General features: G+C 36.5%; 1 protein-coding gene across 1 annotated transcript in view; it reads left to right on the top strand.

Moving 5' to 3' along the window:
- uts2r (urotensin 2 receptor) overlaps positions 1 to 1,209 on the top strand; it is a 28,405-nt gene extending 27,196 nt beyond the window's left edge. Inside the window, exon 3 of the mRNA XM_079851911.1 lies at positions 164 to 1,209. The gene's annotated coding sequence lies outside the window, so the exon portion shown is untranslated. The remainder of the gene's footprint in view (positions 1 to 163) is intronic.
- Positions 1,210 to 15,133: the final 13,924 nt, after the last annotated feature.

Genomic DNA, 15,133 nt, shown 5'->3' on the forward strand with positions numbered 1-15,133 from the left:
GAGTTTGCACAGTCACACACTGTTCTTGTTCTTTCTCCCTTCTGTTCAAAACCTGACCATATGGGAGAGCTGTCTGGGTTAGCACGAACCGACAGACTAAGAGCATATTTATCTGCCAAATCAGCTCCACATAGTTTAACTGGTTGTTCTGCTGCCGTTACAGGGAAAGATGACTGTCTGGGGCAAGACCAGAGCAAAGGAAGCCAAGACGGCTGGTATCTCCCTCCTCCAAACAGAAAAGGGAGAGTAAAGGAAGAGCACAGTGGGCAAGAGAAGAAAAACAAGTCACGGCACAAGGAGTATCCCAACATTAAGAGGCCACCTGTTGATTTGTTTCATGGATGACTTTTAAGAGGGAAGAAACAATTCCCAGTTCATCGGTTTTCTCAAACTTTGGGCTATTATCACTGTGAACTGGGTTATTTTTACATATTTGTTTTTTGATCATCTGTCAAACTTAGTCATCAAGGATCAAATTTCAAAGCAGGTCATTAACCAAGAGAAACACATGAGAACTTTTATCTCCACCTCTCCCTAGTGACTATGATGAGAATAATTTCCTTCAAACAACTGCAATAGTAGCCATCATTATCTTTCCTAACATGACTCAACATCAAAAAAGAGGCAAATACAAAAATCAGTTTCTCTCATATTTATGAAAATATTCTTGCTCTATTTGATCATTTTGGCTGTGTTTGACATGAACCTATTCTATTTGATTTACCTTTGATGATTTGATTATCTCCATTGTAGGGTACTACATTGCAGACATGGCAATGCAGTTTTTGAACCCTTCCCTTCTGCGCACCCTTTTATTTTTTCAGAGTACTTTATTCTATTCCTCGGGCCAGTCAAATGGATTCTCTCTGATCACTGAGGATTCTGTCTCCTACATCCTATTTCCTTGAGGCCGACAAGACTGGATGGTTTGCGTTGACCTCAGACTGACCTGAGAGCTGTTCCTCCAAACTACAATGTAAAGGATGCCTGGCTTTGACTTCTAATGAGTTGGACATTTATACTGTCCATTCTGACAAGTCAGAACCCATCCATATGGAAGGCCTGTACACATATAGGATACACACAATGCTATGAGCATTGCACAATGAAACTCACCAACTTGGCAACTTTAGTTTCCTGACTCCAAAGGAATAGATTATTTATCTTAATGCACAATGGCGCTTATTATTGTTGAACTTTGTTTTACACAAAAGATAAACAGGAAAGTACTGCCCAAAGTTTGTATGTTGCTTTGGTATGTTGAATCTGTGGAATGCCTGTTTTGTTTTTGTACAGAGAGTTTAAATATACTTGGTAACACGTTACAATAAGGTTTAATTCCTTAACAATATTTATAAAACTGCATTAAGTATGCATTAACTATCATGAACTAATAATAAACATTTTAAAGCAGTTAATAATCTAGGTTAATGCTAATTTGATTTCAAAAGTACTATTGTTCACTTTTAATTCATGTGTGTTCACAACATGGACATGACATTTTGATTTGAGTTGGAATTATCGTAAAGCTTATGCTTATCGTTATGCTTGTTGTACACCCATTTTGTGTTGGTCGAGCGAGTGTTAGGTAACGTGATAACTTAGTAGCGCCCCCTGCTACGGATTTAAGAGGCTATGGTTAACGATTAATTGATCATTAATTTAAACAACAATCGATTATTGGAATTTATGTAAATTGACATCCCTGATTGGGATATTGATATTTTGACACTACTTGTTTGTCATTTTCACTACAACTGATAACTGAGAGACAAGTTACAGGATGAGCGGAGTGATATACAGCATTGTCATTATGTTGAAATTAAAATGTTAAAATGTGATATTATACATAAAAATTAACATTCACCTATTAACAAATGCTGTAAAACATATTGTTCATTGTTATTTCATGATACCTAATCCACTAAGGTTCACAAATTATTGTAAAGTGTTACCATATACTTAATGTCCGTGTTGTATTTTATGTTAAATTTATATGGGTAGATTACTTGTAAATATTATAGCTATGTTATTTAATTTTTTGCCTACATCTTTGTTTACAAAAAAAAGCTAATGGCAATCACAGATCAGGTGAAGTACACAAATATGTATTATGTGAAATATATAAAAAAATATATATAAAAAATATATATATAAAATTTGCACCTATTGCAAAATGAAAACAAAACAAAAATCAGCGTGTAAAACAGAGGGAGAAGCCTTCCACGGAGTATGAAAATTCATAGTTCCATGGCTGAATTTTGTACCTCAGGGGAGAAAGTTGGTTCCAAATGACTAAAACAGTAAGCTTTTTCAACTGTGTATAGCAAGTTAATTTATTTCTAATATAAACTTTTAAATGGACATGTTTTTGGAAGAGCATTTAGTGTGCAAATACAAACAACCAGAGGGAGTTCAAATGCAATGCAGGAATGCAAAAACAATGTTATTTTTTAAGCTGTTTGGTTCAGACCTCCACAGATAATTCTACAGTATATTTTCTCTATGTGTCTTTGTTTTGGCATTGTGATGTGGTGATGCTGTTTTTTCACATTTGTCACTGTTTAGTCTGTGCAATTGCAGAGCTTCTCTTTCCAAGACCCAATTTGATGCTTGCTGAGCAATGTACCTTACATGCACTCAATAAATATGTTCAGTAAACAGCAGCAGTACTTGAAACTTTACCTCATTTTTTGGGAACTTTTACTCATTTTATATTAGCATAATTAAAAAGAGCTGTTTAATTAAGGCAGTAATTATATAGGTCTTAGCACAAAATGAAGTATAATTCAGTAATGCTGGATCAGTAGTTTGTTGTCATTCTTGTTTTATTAGATCAGAGAATTGTGAATTGTTTTTAGATCACGGAAAAATATCGTGCCTTGAAATGGCAGAACTGAATTAAAAGCTTTTATTTGGAAATGTTATTGTTGCAATGAAGTGCCATTCAGATTTCACAGGAGACAGATGTTTCAGCAGATGTTGTCGTGAGAAGCTTGGACAGCCTGCCAATGGACAGCACAATGGAAATATTGCTGTTTAATCCACTGATGGGATTTACAGTAATATAAGTAATACTGTAATTAACTACTGTGTCAATCTGAAGAACCGTGCCAACTTCGTATTAAAGCCTCATTTTTGCACAGATGATTCAAATTGAAAACATGTATGGCTAAGAATAATGTTAACAAAGAACCTAATTAGTGGTTTATTACATTTTTTATGTATTCAGATTGCCAGACTTTGTAAAATTCATTCTAGACTATAACTTTAGTTGATCTATTTAAAGTGTTTATAACAAACAATATCGTAAGATCAATATAGAGTAAATTCTACACTAATTAAATACTTAACTAAATTCTAGTGAAGATTGAATGTAACATTATATCTAACAATGAATCATGCAAAAACAATGAATCTTTATAATGGGTCTGAAATGTGCATCATATTAAGTAGTCCAATAACAAATGTAATTATATAATAATGTGTGAATGTTTTGAAGAAATGCCCGTTAGATGTTTCCAGGTAAGGTATTTACTATTTTGATTTCAAATGAAATAATCAGCGAACACTGACCGTGGTATGGATTTAGTCATTTAATTTTCTTAGAAGCAAAAGCCTTGTGGTTAGTAGTCTAATCTCTGTGGAACCTGTGTGGAAGCTTTACATTTCAAATTTCAAGCTATCTTTTTCCAATTAAGATACCTGTGAAATGCACGAAAATGGTTTGGAGCATCACTTATGGCCAGCCACCCAAAGAATTGCAGTAGGTGCAGAGTGACTAAATAAGAAAAAAATAAAGAGAGAAGCAAGAAGCCTGCATACAAATAAGTTAGAATTTTTCATTTTTCTGTAAATGCATTGAATAGGCATCTACATATGTTTACCAGAGTATGCATGTAGTAATTGACACTATTCGTTTGCTTGAGATCCCTTTTTCTTTCTGTTATATGAAGATGTAGTAGTATTCAGTTTTCTTGAAATGTTTATTGACACTTACACTGTCACCGACATACAGTATATATGTCATAAATATGCATATACATACCATGTATTTACTGTTTGATTATTGTTGAATACAGTAACATTTAGTTGTAAAGGTAATTTAGTTATTACTTTTAAGTGTTGCTTAGAAGTACTTTTTATTATGTATTATGACATAAAGGGTTATACTTTATTTTGATGGTCCAATTTACACTTTCTAATAACTAACTTGTCAACTACATGTCAACTACTAACTACACTGTTAGTAGACTGTTGGGTTAGGGTTAGGTGTTAGGGTTCGGGTAAGTAGAATAAGTTGACATGTAGTTGCAAAGTTAGTTGTCAAAGTCTGTTGAGGAGCATCAAAATAAACTGTTAGCAGATATTAGCAGACAGTCTACTATACTCTAATGAGAGTTAGTTAACATGTTACTTATAGTTAGTTGAATGTCTAAAGTGGACAATCAAAAAAAAAACAAAAAAAAACAATGCTCTGACTTTTCAGAACTCATCTTAGTTATAATTTGTTGAATCTAAAATGGTTTACTGACATAGCCTTAATACTGTAGATTATTATGAGCATTGATTGGGGACAGTTGCTTCTCTCTTGAATACTAATTAAATTTTGCATGAATAAAAAATACCTTTAAAAAAAAAAAATTTGTGTGACGATGATCAGGTTATGAGGTCTGTAGTACAATATTTGACCATTTTCAATTCAAAACTGCAATGTTCACAACATTTGTTTCCATTTTGTTTGTGATTTCACTAGAATGAATAGCGAGCTGCAGAAAAGCAAATGGAGCACCTGAGCTGTGTGCAAATTAAAAACGGCCACTTATGACAACCACAACAATCATTCAGTAAAAAAAAAAAAAAAAAAAAAAAAAAAAAAATTTTTTTTAGATATATATATATATATATATATATAGCCATGTGCTTGTGCAGTTCCCAATGTGAATGGTGCATATTGAACATAAGATCTACCTCTGCCTCTATATCTGTGTTCTGAGTTTGCTAACAACACAATGTGCTGTAGTGAAACAAAGTGATTTACCAGGTGCACATTCCTAATCTGTCTGTTGTCAGATCACTTAGCAGGGACCAGACATTTTTAGCCCCCTCCAAGGACATGTGGTAAATGAGCTCATTATTATAAGTTATTATATAGTTTCAATAGGAATAAAAATGAGGGAAATGAATCTGTCTGGCTAACACACTTTAACACAGCATGCCTCCTAACTCAAATGTATTATTCTTGTGTTCAGTTTCACAGTGGCAGATCTCAGAAATCTGAATGAAACTAGGATGTCCACAAAAGTAAAACGCACACAAGTAAAGAGTCCCTTAAAAACATAAAATATGAGACAATGCAAATTGAAGCACATTTCAAACCACGTGCAATGAATACCAAGCCATGTCAATATTTACAGTTTTTTTTTTTTTAAAGGCAAGGGGCCCAGAGCAAAATACAGTCAAAAGTCCCAGAATTCCTAGCTACGATCCTGTAGTGGAATGTTTTGCTTGAAAATTGTCCCTAGTTTGATGTTTTGTTATATAACGCAATGACATTAATACATTTTAATTGTGGTCTACGTATCCAAATACATTTTTGACTCGCTGTTTAAATACATTAACTGCCTCAGAAGTCAATTATGTCCATTCTATGTCATATTCTTTTTTTCTGAATAAAAAAGAGTTGGCATTAATAATCTGTCTTTCTCAATCCAATTACTTACACAGTTACTTTTTTATTCTATAATTATTATTCTATTTGTATTTAATTATGGGGAACACTTTCTCTTTAAATTCTAAAAGCATAAAACATTTTGGTAACATTTTATTTTAATAGTACACTTTAGACACTTTAATTAAATTTGCAACTACTGGTCATTATTAGAATGGTAGTATTAGTAGACGTTCTACTTAATATCTGCTAACAGATATTCTACTGACTATAAGTAACTTTACAAGTATATTTTCATTTACATTTACACTTTATGTAGAAGACACTTTTAGCCAAAGTGACTCACAATTGAGCAATACAACGTGCGATTATTTTTAAAGAGCCAATAAACACGAGAAGAGCTATTAATACAAAGTTTCAGCCATCGTTTATAGTAGGATAGGGGGGGGGGGGGGATTAAGGAATAACATATGTGAAGGAATAGTGAATTTAATTTAATTAAATTTTTATTTATTTTACTTTTATTCAGCAGGCTGCAATTAAGTGCTCACGGAAGAGATGAGTTTTCAGCTTTTTTATTGAAAATTGTCAGCGTCTAGGGTTGGGAAGACCGTTCCACCAGCATGGAACAGTGAACGAAAACATTCTTGAGAGTGACTTTGTGCCTCTCTGTGATGGTACCATGAGGTGCTGCTCACTTACAGACTGGTAGCTCATTTAGGGCACGTAGAATTGTAAGAAAGAGTGGAGGTATGAAGGTATGGAGCCCGAGGCCATCCTGCAGGCAAGCAATAATGTCTTGAACTTCTACAATTGATTAAACATGTTGGAAGTCCAGCCAGAACAGCATTGCAGTAGTCCAGCCTAGAAATTACAAGAGCCTGGACAAGAAGTTGTGTTGCATATTCAGTTAGGAAGGGTCTGATATTCCTGATTTTGTACAGTGCAAACCTACATGATAGTGCTTTAGTAGCAATGTGGTTTTTGAAGGTCAGCTCGTCATCAAAGATTACGTGATGGGAATATTGATGATGATGAAAGATTGTGCTGATGGGGCAGTCTGAGATCCGTGCAGCCTCCGTAGGATCATCTGGTTGGAATGAAAAGTAGAGCTGTGTACTGTATCATCAACATAGCAATGGTAAGAGAAACCATGTGCCTATAATGGGTCCCAGTGACGTAGTGTATATGGAGAAGAGGTGAGGTCCAAAAACTGATGCCTGGGGTACCCTGGTACCCATATGATGCGTTTTGGATACCTCCCCTCCCCAGGCAACCTTGAACTACTGTACCTATATATGAGGTAAGATTCAAACCAGGGTGGAAAGAAGGATCTTATAATAAACAGTGTTGAAATGTGCAGATTGATCTAGCAAAATGAGTACTGATGATCAAATCAGCTCTTGCAATCCGCAGAACTTCCATAACCGACAGCAAGTGTTTGGTTGAGTGGCTGCTTTTAAAACCTGATTTGTTATCGTCCAGCTGGTTGCTCTGAGAAAGGAAAGATGATACCTGGTTTAAAACAACTTGTTCAAGTGTTTTCACTATGAATGGGAGGAGAGAGACAGGTCGGTAAATTTCTACAAGTGAAGCATTTAATGTAGGTTTTTTAAGCAGTGGTGTTACCCGAGCCTTCTTGAATGCAATATAAGCATGTTACTATTGAATGCAATAATAAGTACGTCAACTTATTCTACTAACCTGAACCCTAACCCCTGGCCTGGATCTACCATACGTGCAATCTGGGCAAGTGCCCAGGGGCCCGTTCTCCGTGATGGGAGTTTTTTTTTTTATATAAAAATATAAAGGTGAATGAAAATATATTTATAAAGGTATATCTCAAGAACCCCTCGCTCAGTATTCACCAAACTCTAATTGATCGTAGTGCTGGAAGAGGCCTTTCGAACAAGCCCAACCACGAGGTCCAACTCGCCTGGGTCCCCGAGTTAAAGCCGTTCAAAGGGGGTCCCAGTGTCCCAGTCGGGGGTCCCAAGGCCTGTCACTCTCGCGTTCGAGCAAGGGTCCCCATGTGACCTCCTCACCTGAAATTTGAGCTCTCTGGTGGCCGCCATTTTGAAGCGTGCCCGGTGGTTTTAGGCTAATATCTCAGCAAAAACATCACCAAAAATTCTGAAATTCTGGTGCCTCCTTTGGAGGGTATGGTTGTCACGTAGGGAAGAGGGGGCCATGAGCTTCAGTGCCTAGGGGCCCCTGGGGGTACTAATCCAGCCTTGGGTGTCAAACTCAGCTCCTGCAGGGCCACAGTCCTACAGAATTTAGTTCCCAACCTGCTCTATTACACACATATCTATAGTTTTCAAATAAGCCTGAAGGACTTGATTAGCTGGATCAGGTGTGTTTGATTAAGGCTGAAGGCTGAAGCTAAACTCTGCAGGGCTGTGGCTTGTGAGTTTGACAGCCACCCTAATGCTGGGCAAACAATGTGCGATTTTCGTCTGATTTTGAGCCAAATTATGACTCGTGAGACTCTTTTTCGGGCCGATTTTCAGCTTTGTCATGCGTCGCGTTTGTCATGCAGTGTTCATGCAGTGTACAGGTGGAAACGAGGCAATGAACCTCTCCCAACAGGCAATCGGATATGGTCGGATGAATTGCTGGCATGTCAGAAATTTTGGTCGCTCCTCGTGACTATATCGCACAGTTTAAGCAGAGCTACGAACCGATTGCCCTAAACTCAGTGTTTTTCCCTCACTGCACCTGCACGAAAACAGAAGTTTAACCATTTTATCTTTAATGCAGTAAGAAAGAAATGAAAAGAGGGAGATCTTTAAGTTCTGCACTATAGCTATCAAACTAGCAACAAATTACTGTTGCTTAAGTTCGTGTTGCAAAATGGATAAACCATATTACCTACGTCTTCCAAGCCGCCTGCGATGTTACACCGTGCCTCTTTTATTAATTTGTTAAACAATGTTCATGTTAAAGCTGTTTTTTAAAATAAAGCTGTTTTTCATTTTCATTGATGACTGATTATTGCAGTGTTCGGACATAGACTGTTAATAATTTTAATTATATGCCTATAATTCATTGTAATCGACCAAAATGTTTTTAGACAATTTTCAATGAGGAGGATCAATGCTTCTATTTTATTATCCTCGCAGCATGTCGGTTATGCGGTGATGCACTATGAAATTATTGCGTGGCAAATTAATTATAATAGCCTACCAATTTAATAATAAAAGTAGGCATTCCCTAATAATAATAATACAATAATGCTAATAATCATAATGCATTAAAAATAATGCTAAATCCTCTTGATATTGATAGCTGATGCTTGTTTTGACAATATCTCTGGATACATGATATCATGGTCTATTGGCGCAACCCGGCACGGAGATTTATCGCGCATATTTCACACGTCTAGTGTGAGCAGTCAAGGCGCAGCTCGACGTTTGGACCGTGCTGTGAGCACAAAAAACGCGAGCTTTGGCTTTACATCGCATGAGATCTACTCGTACAGTGTGAGTAGGTAACCTTGCTGAAATTGCACAGAATTTGCACAGTGTATGTCCGCCTTAACCTAACAGTCAGCTAGTGAGAGTTAATTAACAAGTGATTGCAAAGTTTAGTAGAATGTCTAAAGTGGACATTCAAAATAAAGTGTTAACAACATTCTTCACACATTTAGCTCATTGCCGTGGTTTCTTTACATTAATCTTATCTAACAAGAGTCAACTCTTTTTAGGGAGAAACCTTAATCACATTAAACATATCTTAAACTATTAGAGGAGTTATTACTCATGGCAATTTCAGATGAGCAAAACAACATTATGTTTATATCAAACTTTTAAGCTTAGCTGTAGCCTTTATACCCCCAAAATAATTAGGAAAAAATTGCAAGAGAAAAATGATTATTCAAATGAGTTTTTAGAGGGCAGCAGCATAGAAACAAACAAAGAAACAAAAACATGTTGTCTTCCCATTTACATTTATGCATTTAGCAGACGCTTTATCCAAAGCAACTTACATTGCAAGGTGCACATTGTACATTGCAAGGTACACATCAGTTCTTGCTTTCCCTGGGAATCATACTCATGACCTTGGCGTTGCAAGCGCCAACAATCTACTGTTTGAGCTACAGGAAAGCCTTTTCCCATGGGGAACTCAAAACATCATTTTCTATTTATAAAGAACGTAATCACTATACTGTGGCTATAAAATAGCTCTATGGATGTAAATTCACTATGGAATATAAACTGCTTACTTTAATGATGCTTTCAAGTTTGCTACATCGTCTTTTAATCCTCTTAACAGTAAGATAGTTCATATGCACATAATTCAGAAAACAAAAAAGCTCATCACATTTCCTTTTGTAATGTATTATAATTTTATTATGTTTTATTGTATTAATATTTATTTATTTTAATTTTTTTACATTTTATATCTCACTGTCAAATGTCTCTCATCTTGAATGGTTTATTAGATGTCTGGCACACTGGGCAGTTTGTGTCTGTATATGTTGGAAAATGCATGTGTGGGGGTGGATTACAAAGTGCCAGCTTCCATCACCATCATGGATAAATAATGAAATTGTAAGAGGCTGATTGAATGATTGATGTGCTTGTGTGCAGACAGAATCCCTGAAATGAAATGACCAGATGACCTCAGCTAGTTAATGAATACTGAGCACCGCAACCACAGTATTCCCTAGGGTCCCACCTTTCCATTGAATTTGGTATGCAGCTTAATTTTTTTAAAAATCCCACTGATGAGCCCCCACTGGGTCACATTGTTGTAAATTTGATGAACATCAGCACTGCCACCGCAATTAATTAATAGATCATATCAGATGTGAAGTTACTAATTAAACTGCTGTATTTGCATGAACTAAGGATGCACTTGGTGCTGGCATCTGCTAAAAACTGTTTACACAATTCAAAGAGAAAGTAGATATAGTAAAGAAAATTTCATAAATAGTCTTAGTGTGGAAAGCTGTTACCCTATTATTCTGAAGAAACCCTCTAGGGTTACTGTCCTTCACCAGAGGCCTGATCTGAATGAATAAATTAATTAAATCAGTTCTGCTCATTGCATTGCTTGTCTCGAATACTGGCAGAAGAATGTCACTGCAAATCACTTAGTCAAGCAGGGGGTGTTTTACCCATTTAAATTTTAACAAATAAAAAATGTATCCTGGCAATAAAAAAAAAAATGTTTGGTTCAAATATGAAAAACAGTTGGTTACAATTTAGCATAAATACATCAATACTTTTGTTAAGAAATTGCATTTAATATTCCATAAGTACACTGTAAAATAAAAATTAAATCCCCAAGTCAATTTTCTAGTGACTGGTCACATCTAAATTTTTCAATTAGTCTGATGTATTATTTCTCATTGAGCCAATGTTAACAGACTATTGCAACAAGAATTGCACTTGGGCCAATTTAAAAATTTAGATGTGATCAGTCACTAGAAAATTTTGACTTGGAGAGGCTAGAAATTTTTTACAGTGTATATAATAGTCAATTTTCCATATATCCATATTCCAAAGTCTCAGTACTCATCTTGCTGGTTCTGTCTGCTGCTTTCGACACAGTTAACCAGCAGATCCTCCTGTCAACCCTTATGACGGGCATCTCAAGAACTGTACTCCAATGATTCAAGTCTTACCTCTCAGGTAGGTCCTTCAGGGTGTCGTGGAGGGGTGAGGTGTCTAAGTCGCAGCATTTAGCTACTGGGGTGCCTCAGGGCACAATGCTTGGACCACTGCTCTTCTCCATCTACATGTCATTACTAGGATCTCTCATTCAGAAACATGGTTTTTCCTATCACTACTACCCTGATGACACACAAATCTACCTCTCATTCCAGCCAGATTATTCGACGGAAGCAGCTCGCATCTCGAAATGACTGACAGATATATTTTGCTGAATGAAAGACCACCACTTTCAACTCAATCTTGTGAAGACAGAACTGCTTGTGGTCTCAGGGAACACAACACTACATCACAACTTCTCTATTCAGCTAGGTTCGTCAACCATAGGACCATCCAGGACAGCCAGAAACCTTGGAGTTGTGATCAATGATCAGTTAAACTTCATAGACCACATTGCTAGAACTGCCCGGTCCTGCAGATTTGCCTTATACAACATTAGGAAGATCAGGCTCTTACTATTGAAGCATGCTACACAACTCCTTGTCCAAGCTCTTGTTCTACTCAGACTGGACTATTGAAATGCTCTCTTGGCAGGCCTTCCAGCACGCACTGTCAAAGTTCTGCAACTGATCCCGAATCCTGCAGCAAGAGTGGTCTTTAACGAGCCGAAGAGAGCGCAGGTGACACCTCTCCTCTTAAACTTGCACTGGTTGCCAATTGCCGCTCGCATTAAATTCAAGGCACTTATGTTTGGCTACAGAACAACCACTGGCTCTGCACCCCTATACTTCAACTCACTACTTCAGACCTATATGCCCTCCAGAAGCTTGCGTTCTGCAAGTGAAAGGTACCTTGTGGTGCCATTCCAAAGAGGGACAAAATCACTTTCACTGACCTTTACCTTGACTGTTCTAAGCTGGTGGAATGACCTGCCCATCTCTACCCATTTTCAAGAAACAGCTGAAGATGCATATTTTTCATCAACACTTGACTCAATACTAAAACGTACTATTCTATATATCTATTTAAAAAAAATTGCTATGTGTACTGTGCTAGACTAAATGGCATATTGTTGCAACTTGCATATTGTTGCTGCATTGTTGGTTTGATTATTTCTATTACGCTCCTCATTTGTAAGTCACTTTGGATAACTTTCGTCTGCTAAATGATTAAATGCCATACTTTTGCCATACGCAACTCCAATGATGCATATGTTGCATAGGATTAAAATCACAGGCTGAACAGAAAAGCACTTTTTGGAGACAAACAATGGAGAAATCCATTTATATACAGTAACTGCTGTTGTTTCAAGAGAATCCATTCCAGCTGACGACAGTTGACATAAACAATTATGCTCTTTGAATACAACCAAAATGCATTTGAGTCTAGGATAAAAGTTGTTGAAAACTTAGAGAAACTTAATGATCCATGGCTGTTATTGTAGTAAAACTGTCATTAAATGATGCATAAAACTGTGAAGCAAAGACTTTCATCAAGAAAAGAAGAAATGTTCTAGCATTTTATGCAGGGCCATTAAAAAGGGGACAACCGAGAACATTATCCCAGACTTTGTATTGAAAAAGTCTTTCAATAACCGACTAAATATTTGGGTATTTCTTCAACTTTTGGCACCTTTATGTAGGTTTTAATTTTCATTCAAAGTAAGATTGTATTGCATAAAGATTACAGTGTTATAAACTTTTTACCATGCATTTATCATTTATTTTTGCTACTTTCAAATGCTTTTTTTTATTATTGATTTACCCTTGCCCCAGACTTTTCATCTTAACCTGTGAAAATCCATCATCAAAGCCATCATAAAAAAATGTAATTCATACGTTTACAACTATGATAATCTGAATTAGATTTTTATTGTGCGTAATTTCCAGTCAAGCTGTATTTTTATTTTATTTTTCAAATTTAGCAATAAGTGAGAAAATATTTATATATTATAATATATAATATATTTTATTTAGGATACAATGCTATCTCTGAATGTTAAATGCCACATCAGAACAGCCTTACAATTTGCCATTATTATTTAGCATCTTGTGTTCTACTCGACTTTGCAAAAGTCATTGATTCATGCAATGGGCATGAAACGTCCCTTTTTCAGGATACTGTACTTTAAAGGTAATTTTGCTTTGCAAATCTTTATTGGATATTGCACATGCACCAGTAGAACCTAAGGCCCTAAGGCACTAGCAGTTTACAGGCGGTAGACAATTAAGGTCACAGGTACAATAGGATAGTAAAGAGACCTTTCTAACTCTGAAAAACATCAGAAGAAAGATGCCCAGAGTCATAGCCCTGCTGCATGGAGGCATGAGGACTGCAGATGTGGCCAGAACAATAAACTGCAATATGTGCAATGTAAGAAGCCTAAAGTCAAGCTCACACTACAGAACCATGAGACTAAATTAATTGCCATGGTGCTCACACTACACAGCAAGTTTTCTTGTCGTCTGTCATCTTCTTGTCTTAGCAGCGCTCATACTACACAACACAATGCAGATAACATGCACAAACTACAAGATCTTTGGCAAAGTGGCAACCCTAGACCAACATGAAAAAACATTTTCTCACATGAATTCACGTGAGACTTTAGAGAGCCGCTCATGCTTGCTGCCCAAGTCATATGCAAAAAAATAAAAAAGATGAGGGAAAAAATAGAAAACTGGGCAGAAATGCAGGCTGGCTGTCCATGTCTGTTCAGCAAAAACTGATGGTAAATAACATATATCATAATGTTACGTATAGTGCAAAGACTACTTATTTACCTTTTAAAAATGTATTTCTTGTTAGTGTTATGAAAACAATTATGATCAAATTGTCGCCTTGCATTCATGTACATTAAAGGTGCACTGTGTAATATTTAGGAGGATCTGTAGACAGAAATGCAATATTATATACATAACTATGTTTTCAGTGGTGTATAAAGACCCTACTTAATGAACCGTTATGTTTTTATTACCTTAGAATAAGCAGTTTCTATCTACATACACCGCGGATCCCCTTACATTGAAATGCGCCATTTTGCGCCGACATGTTTCTACAGTAGCCCTAAACGGACAAATGCGTTTCGTCACTATGTTGTTCTTCATGCAAAGAAGCTAAGTCAGCGAATAAAACACTGACACAATAATGAACAAGTAACAATAATATTCGCAATAACATATTGTTTTACTGAATAATAAAGTAAACATAATTTCTTAATTTATCTTTGTAAAGAAACCTCATTGCTTATAACTGGCTACTCTCTGCTGTCATAGACGAGGACATTTCCTGTCGGCCACGTAACTTTTGATGGTTGCAATTCGTAACCTCACCAATAGATGTCGCTAAAAATCACACACTGCACCTTTAAGGTGCATGAGCAGTTTACCCAACCTGATCTCACGGGAAAACATACAAATTCTACGAGGTGGCTAATTCGTACGAATTCATACGACCTCACTCGTACGATTTAGTACGATTTTTGCAAAATCGCACATATTTTACGAATTGCCCAATTCGTATGAATTCATACGAATGACCTACCCCTGACCCCGCCCCTAAACCTACCCATCACGTGGGTTAAGACAAATCGTACAAATTCGTACGAGTGAGGTCGTACGAATTCGTACGAATTAGCCACCTTTTTATCATTCGCACGAATTCGTAAGAATTGGTCGTGAGATAGTGTTGGTTTACCATGTTTTTTTCATTGCTCACACTACAAGATCATGTGGCAATAATATCAAACAGGTTTGAAAATATCGCAGCGTCTGTGACTGCTCGAGATAGGCTCAGATCACGTCGATGACATGCAAGGAGCACCGATTTGGCGACGATTCGGGGG

This window comes from Squalius cephalus (genome assembly GCF_949319135.1).
Source record: "Squalius cephalus genome assembly, chromosome: 19".
Taxonomy (NCBI): Eukaryota; Metazoa; Chordata; class Actinopteri; order Cypriniformes; family Leuciscidae; genus Squalius; species Squalius cephalus.